An 8281-nucleotide genomic window follows, 5' to 3' on the forward strand; every position below is an offset into this window, starting at 1 on the left:
TGAAGGATAAAGAAGTGATTGCAGCAAAGAATACATCAAAAGGGTAGCAACTGGGCTTTACTTAGAAGGTCGAACACTTTTCAGAGGCAGTTACGGACAAGGGTGAGACGCATATTGCCGATTGCTAAATTCGCCTACTGCTTGGCAACGGGCTCTTTTTTTTGTATTTTGTGGTACCTTCGATATTAACACGATGAAAAGCAAACTTGTATACATACAGTTCAGTCTTCGCTAACACCGCGAGTAAAATGCATTAAAATGACAGTAGGCTTCGTAACTATATCTAGCGCACTCTTTAAATAATTGAAAATTCCATTCTTAAAACTAAATGTGTTGAGTACAGAGTGCAGCTGTTAGAAGAACGTTAGGGCTCTTTTTATGTTATTATCCAATTATGCACAACCTTTGACGTTTGGTAAAGTAGCGATATTTTTTCATATCTCAAGAGTAGAGATGGTTGAATGGATATCGTGCGCTCTTCTTCCCCGTGGGGTTTGATTTTCTGCAGCACCAAGAAGTTAAATTAAAATCCTATGGTCCCGTTGTACAATCTCGACGATGACATTCTAGTTGACGGAAACTTATACGTTTTCTGAATGGCTTACCATTCCCATACTACAGAAGTTCTAATGCTGTCGCGGATTTCAGCGATTGGAATAAGATGTGAGCTCTTGAGTGAGCGCTCGTGTAGGATGGAAGGCCACATTGCCATCTAAAAACTTTAATTTCTGTTGTATTTATTGTCCCGGTCCACAGCACCAAAATAAAATTTATTGTTTGTACCGTTGACAATAACCTATTTATTCGAGCGATGACAAAGCTCTTTGAAAGAATAGTATCAGGATCAATCGGCACGTTGCGACTGTTTTTCAAAGATCTGGATACCATGCATTAGAGATAACTACTGATTCCGATAATCCAAAGGTCCATGCTTCAAGCGTGATGTTCGACACCATTGAGCAAGGTCTTTTCTTAAGAAGCTTTCACCCGTTCAGTCTGTGCACGATTTGCCTTGGTGGTGCTGTAGATGAATCGCTTTCCGTTTATAATAATAATAATAAAAGATAAACATCTTATATAAGATGTTTATCCTTTTAATCATTAGTGCACACAGACCGCAGATTTATGAGCGTGTTGGAGTTAAGCTGCAACAAATAACGTATCATGCGTGAAAGTACTCTATCTAATATAGAATCCCAGTTTGATGAATAAGATCAGATACAAATGAACCGTGGAAACGGAAATAAAAGAAACTGCCGATCACTCATAAATCACCTTCGACGCTGTTGAGAATAGTAAACGCTGTTACGCCAATACTGTATAAAACACATTCTTACCTCTGTATAGCTGTTGTTGTGAGCTATAAAGGAGCACAAATGTACGTATTTCTTATATATCATATAGTGTAACCTACGTGTCCTAATTTTAGCTGTAAGGCTTCAAATGTTTGAAGTTTTGCTACCAAATGTTCTCTGTAGAGTCTGACCTGATCTTGAAAAATCAATACTGGACTCGCGGAGAAGAATTCAAACAAACCTTTCGGTGAGATTAAGCGATAGAGGTATTCGTGCTGCCATCAGTAGATTTTGCCCCGTTAAGATTTCACGGAGCTCTTTTAGAGTTATGCAAAAAATTATGCAGTACTGTGGAACACGTATGACTACGCTTTTACGAAGAATGACCGTCAGTTGAGCCCTCCGTAAGAAAATTATTTCGCCAGACATCAGAAGTGGGGGGAAGACGTTCTGTGGGATTGTGACCTCGACGTGGAAATTTATCGGCTAGACGTCAGACGATCTAGCTGCGCCGGAGGATGATTTTACGCTTTACCTCACGTACCGTCTAAATTCGTTTGTTAGATCATGAAGCACCCAGTCTCCGGCTCGAATAATGTAAACATAAGCTAAAAAAGAATTGGGCGGTCAGTGTGTCTGTGGTAACATTGTAAATGAGTCAAGACATGTTTGAGTAAGACGCAGTTTGCGTCTGTATTAGTGTACAGATGAAATAGTTCCTTTTATATTGTTTTGCAAAAGACTTCATCCCCAAAAAGCCTCTACAGTAAGCATTTTTATGTATGAAAATAGTCGGCAGTTTGCGTTGTGCTTAAATCTTATCTGTCCAATTTGTCGGTTCTGTCAGTTGCTGTGTGTAATGATTATAGCTATGACTTCGATCAGATAGGAGGAATTCGCTAGCAACGGTAGCAGGATTGCTAACAGAAGCCAAAGTAGTCGGGCAGTCCTAACTGGGACTAAACACAGTATGCAGGAACGCGTGTCCGAACATGCATCGATGCAACATGAAGGCTGCTAATCGTTGCTTTCCTCAGGCATGTTAAGTCTAGCAATATAGTCGCACGGGCTTCTATGAAACACTTTAGAAGTGGCGGAAAACTGCTTCTAGCGAAAGCAGCCGCCATTAGTACTGTTTTTCAGGGCTCCTTACCACTTCGACTCGATTAACGATTGCTTCCAAGTCGAAGTGGACGGGAAGCATAGGGTCAATGTTTCGGTGGGTTTTCCCTTGATCAGTGTTGCATTGTGTCACACGGAAGCGAACGGTACATAGGCACACTCAATTACACACGACGTACGCCATTCATCGTAGCATAATGAGGGAAAGACTGTCTGGTCAGAGAGAACAATTTGATCGAGCATATTGTCCGCGCTGGCTACAGAAATTATCCAGCTGTTCGTTATTGTCTAGAATCTCTTCCTCTGTACTAGAGCTTGCCCTTAATCATCACGTCCAGGACATAGAAGATTGCTGTTCATTTCGTTTTCCTTTGATAAACCTAGATGAACGAAGCGTTCTAATTGCTCAAAAAACGAAGTGTGATGTAAGAAAACAGAAAATTACGTATCAACTTTGTCCTTGTTTTTAATTTCAACGTAAACGTATGCAGTGATTCAAAAACCTCTGTATAATCTGAAAGTACTAAATCGTATTGTAGTGGTTTTGCCTTTAGCTTGTACAGTGTCTTCTACGCCATCGCATGCAACTTTTTAGACTTATCAATTTAAGGCCTAGATCAAGCGCGTCGACAATCGCTCTTTTGTCTAATAGTTCTATTTTGTAAGTCTACAATGTCATATGTGGTATACAAATAGCAGTAAGGTATAGAAAGTATGTGCATTGCATAACCCGCAGTTTCACTTTTTTATTATTTTTAATCTTCGGTTTCTACCATTCAAAGACATCTCTTGTAGCTTTCTTTCTGTAGATGAGTAAAGCAACTTTTTCAATGTTGTTTTCCATTTAAAAAAGACCTTTGCAAATATACAATACATATATAGCATCGTTTTAAACGCTCTAACACCTTTCCAGATTTCGGAGTATAACTCTTTGCTCAAAAGTAAACGACTCGTTTGATCCAAAAGATCGAACCGTAGCTATTCATGTCCTCCTTCCAAAGTATTCCCTGTCGGATGCAACTCGCCTTTGTCGCCGTATTTTTTGTACTGAGTATGTTTGAAATCTGTCGGGATAGTTGTCAACTCAATCAGCGTTTTCTCAATCGTGTCCAAACACTTTGTAAAAAAGTTTGTAAAAAACTTTTAGTTTTAAAAATTGAACATCGCAGGAGGTAGGTTCGGTGAGTACGGGGTTAAAACAACGTGCATCGAATTTTTGGTAAAAAAAAAAGACCGTTATGTGAGTTGTGATGTGTGAATGCATTGGCGTGATGGAAAAACCAGGATTGATTGTGCTAGTTCTGGTTTCTTGCGTTGATCTACCTTTCAGTTAGGAACTTGCGATTTTTGTTTTAACTTTTGATAAACTTACTGTACCCTTGGGTGACTGTAGAGCCAAACCTATTAAACTTATATTGAATGATTTCTCGACGGTCAAAGAAAACTGTGCAAGTGAACAAATTTTTTGACCTCATTCGCGCAACTTTCTTCAGTCGAGGTTCGTTATTGAAGCCAAATTTGTGTCTCGTCCCAGCCGTACACTCACATCTGGCCACCCGTAGTAACATTTTACTTAAGCTTAGCTCTTCAACAGATGGTAAAAACTGTTCCTGACACGGTTGTTCACGGGTATCCATATGCTGGATATTAAACTGTTTTGGCACAAACTTTGCCGTAGGCCTTCTGACGCGTAAACGATGGGTCAGAACTCTTTAAGATAAGCCGGTTGAGATTTACCTTTTGTGTTAGCGCCCATATGATAATTCAGTGGCTGGCAATCATGAATTGTTTTACCCTTTTCACGTTTTTGTCCGTGAATCGTCGTTATCACAGGCCTTTCAGTAAAAGGACCGTCCATGATGACCTGTTATCTCTGTTCGGGACGCTTGAACTACCTGTATACTTACACATTACTTAATTTCCTTAACGTTTTACAACTTTATAGATAGTGTGCTTTATTTCACACCAAAGACACGCTTATTGCTCCATTTAAGAAAACTAGCAAAATGCTCAGTAGATAAGTTTATTCAATCTCGTCAGAAAACTTGAAATTGCACCAAATTGTTATCAAATTGATCCTGTGGAAAAACAAGGCTCTAAAGAGCGCCAAATTTGAAACGATTCGTTCTTTTTCGAGGAATTATTTCAAGCCTGCGCTTTCGATTTCCAGCCTTCGGCACATCCAGTACTTCTTCGTTTGAGCTTTTTATAATATTGGAAATATATAGCAGATTAGGCTGAATGGTTCTGAAAGCGACGAACGAGGGAAACCTCGTCCCAACTTCAAAAACCAGTGTCTTCTTATGTTCCAAAAGAAGCATTTATTGAAGGAATAAGGAATATCAAGTAACATTACAAGCCCTATAAAAGTCACTTTTAAAATAGTATTTCGGAATCCTGTGCATTCCTGAGTTCTGAAATTGTAGAGAACTTAGACGATTCCGCTAGTGAAACAACGGAAATGCCAATACCTAAATATGGTACTGGGAGGGGACCACAGAGAGGAGTAAAAAAGCGGATTAAGTACCTCGTGGGCATTCTAAATAGAGCTGATAAAGACACCCAGGCAAATGATCTCTAGTGGAGGCTATGGGACCAAAAAATGCAAAAGACCGATTGGAAAAACCCGCGATTGCTGATAAAAACGGTCTAATGAGCGGTGCTTTATGTCAATAAAGAGCCCTTCGGCATCAGCGACCCTTTAAATCAAAATGAATATAAGCATACTGCTTGCAGCACAAAAAAACAAGGGTGCGAATCTACCGAGCTGCGGTTATAGAATGGTGCCGACATTAGCGCCACTGGTGCTACTGAGTGTGCAGAACGAATTAAAGACATTATGACGAGTCAAACTTTTTATATCACTGGAGGCACATAAGAATTACTACCAATGGCAAAGAAACTGGAGTCACACGTCGGCAAGCGAAGAGGGGGGTGGACCTGCTGGCATATCCCCAGGATATCAGAATTTTGCATAATAGACAATGTCCTGTGATTATTTGACGCAACCAAAGGCTGGACGCGGATGCTTTGGTCAAGAAAATGAAGAGGCTTACGTGTGTCTACTTTGACCTTTAACGAAAAGCAAAGTTAACCAACAGTAGATTAAAAAAGGCAAGGAAAGCGGGTAGTCCTGCGCCACCAGTGTTGAAAAATAAACACACACGAATGACAGCAATCGGAAGTTTCATCAAAGCGACAGTTACGAGAAAATTCTACCTAAAAGGCTACCTGCTAGCAGCGAGGAGGGAGAATATCGAAATGACGCCAGCCACTACGCAAACAAACGACATTGCATGCTTGAGGACCATGCATAGAGCCTAAAGTGCATAAAGAGGCTCCATAGGGTAATGTTTTATCCACAATGCTTGTTTCTCCCTGATATTCACAGAAGACGAAAGCTTGAAGGCATCTTCGTTTTACTATATTTTTTTCTCGTTTTTGTATTCGGCAAATACGAAAAAAGTGAAGAGGGTTGTGGGCTTCTTATACTATTATATATTATAGTAATGTACCTTCCTCTGGCAAAAAGGAGTTCGACTGCAAAAGATAAAAATTTTAGTAAAAAGTCGATACTACTAGCGTACTAGCTCGGTAAGAAATTCATGAAGTAACCGTCAGAAGTTTAACTTTGTTTGACTGGATGGGCTTATGTGGTTTTCTTGAGATTTTTACGGAATAATTTACGATCAAATTACTTCTGAGCCAACCAGGAAGAGAGTAGTACTATTTAGATTGGCTTCTTAAATCACTCTGTAGGCTGAAGAATAAGGTGTATCCATGAAAAAAAAAATTAAAATTTCATTACGAAGCCATCTATAGTAAGTGTTTTAACTAGAAAGGAAGTCACTTAATTCAAACTTTAGAAACGTTTCAAGTAGTTATTTTAATAATTTCGCATATTTATTTTATGATACATATGCGTCGATAGCCGCAAATCGTTATGCGTAATTAGAATTATCTCAACTGAACGACAAGTGAGTTGCATAAGGTTATTAAATTTAAATTTATTAAGATTTAAGCTTCACATTAAGCCATTTGAGTTCACGGTTGACATTTAGAATTCGCTCAGAAATACACTGGAAGGCAGCTACAAACGCATGGTCAACCTAATGTTATAAAAGTAGGTTATTATGTTTTTTGTCATTTTCACTCAAAAATAGCTATTTTAGGTATAGAGGTATGTATCGCATTTTACTCAGTTCATAGAGGTCTAGCGATTAGCGTCAAGAAAACTTCCATTACATAGAACACGGTACTAAGTGTTTACCCCCCCCCCCCCCTATCTAGGAACATAAACATATATTTCTATTCAGCCTATCGAGAGCTGTCGACCACTACTAAAAACGAGTCTTCTTACACAGACTTCCAACTGGTAAATTCCTATCCCAGTGAAACGTAAGCGAAATTAGTTATCGCGTTAAGAAATACCTATTTTAAAATGAAGCACGTTGCGTTGCAGTTTTACTTAGTTCGTCCGAACTTCTAGAATGTATAATATATACACAATGGCGTCAGAAAAACCATCAAGAAAGTGGTATTTTACGTGTCTTTCTTATAGAATTTGTCAAAGAAAATTTCAGCAAAAAATGTGTTCTTGTTCCTACAACTCCCTCAGCTCACAAAACCATTAAAAATTCCCTGGGGGTAAATTTCAACCTCATTGCGACATGAATAACACAGATACTACGTTCGGTTTTCGGAAATACTCGTTTTAGATATAAAGACATTATTACTCAGAGCGTGGACATCTATCGATCGATAACAATAAATTACCCCTCCAGTGCTAAGCTTTCAACTGTTATCAGCTTGTTAGAAGAAACAAAGATATCATACTTAAATATAGTCCACCTTAGCCCACCTTACAGCTTTTCGTCGAGATGTACAAGAGATTCTTGCAAAAAAAATACCTAAAAAAAGCAGAAACAACAAAATGCACCCAATATTTGGACAATCTGGCAGCTCCTACCGTGTTAATTATGAACCATCTGGATAAAATATAAATACAGTTTTACCGTTAGATCAGCAAAAAATCAAATATCTAAATTACATTGTAGAGCTTAAATACCAACAATAAATTTTCCAACAGTTGTCGAGTAAATCTTGCCTAAATTAATATTGCCCTCAGTAAAAAAAGGAGTTCCCGCGGGAGGAAGTATTTATCCGATCAAGGAATGTGAATTTTATATACTAAGGTAGTTTAGACTTGATCAACCATTTTGTAAATTTGCCATATATATACATATAATATATCATAAGTAAGTGCCCCCCGGAAAAATACTAACGCGCTTGAAAACGGACTGAGATAGTTCATATTTATCAATTATCAACTAGCTTGGCACAAACCTGAACTTTACCGTTAATTAATGAAAATACACAGAACCAAAGATTATATCAAATACTTAGTATTTAAATCCAATTGCACTCCTTTTGTAGGGCTTGAAAAACAAAAAAGGCTTTCCCATATAAATCTTTGAGAAATTATTAAGGGCTGTCGAACAAATTGCGAATTACAATTCTTATTTAAAAAAGTATTAGTTCAATCCGACCACTTCACGAGGACAATTTGGGTAATGAAGTAAACAGACACAGTGTTAATGTACCAGAAGACCATGCGGGTTTCACCCCCCAGCGTAAAACGGGGTTTGCGCCCCCCTGTACTGCTATTATTTTAACGAAATCGAATCGTTGGGAATACAGCTAGATCGCCTAACGGATATAGCATACAGTCGTGTTTACCGTTGCCATTTGGTCGTCATTTTATCAGATTGTTCATTAAATTTCATTGAAGAACACTTACTTTAAGATACTTTGTATGTTTCGAGTTTTATGTCCGGCATCGCCGATGGACATTCCATCACACG

This window comes from Varroa jacobsoni, unplaced genomic scaffold (genome assembly GCF_002532875.2).
Source record: "Varroa jacobsoni isolate VJ856 unplaced genomic scaffold, vjacob_1.0 scaffold_706, whole genome shotgun sequence".
Lineage (NCBI taxonomy): Eukaryota > Metazoa > Arthropoda > Arachnida > Mesostigmata > Varroidae > Varroa > Varroa jacobsoni.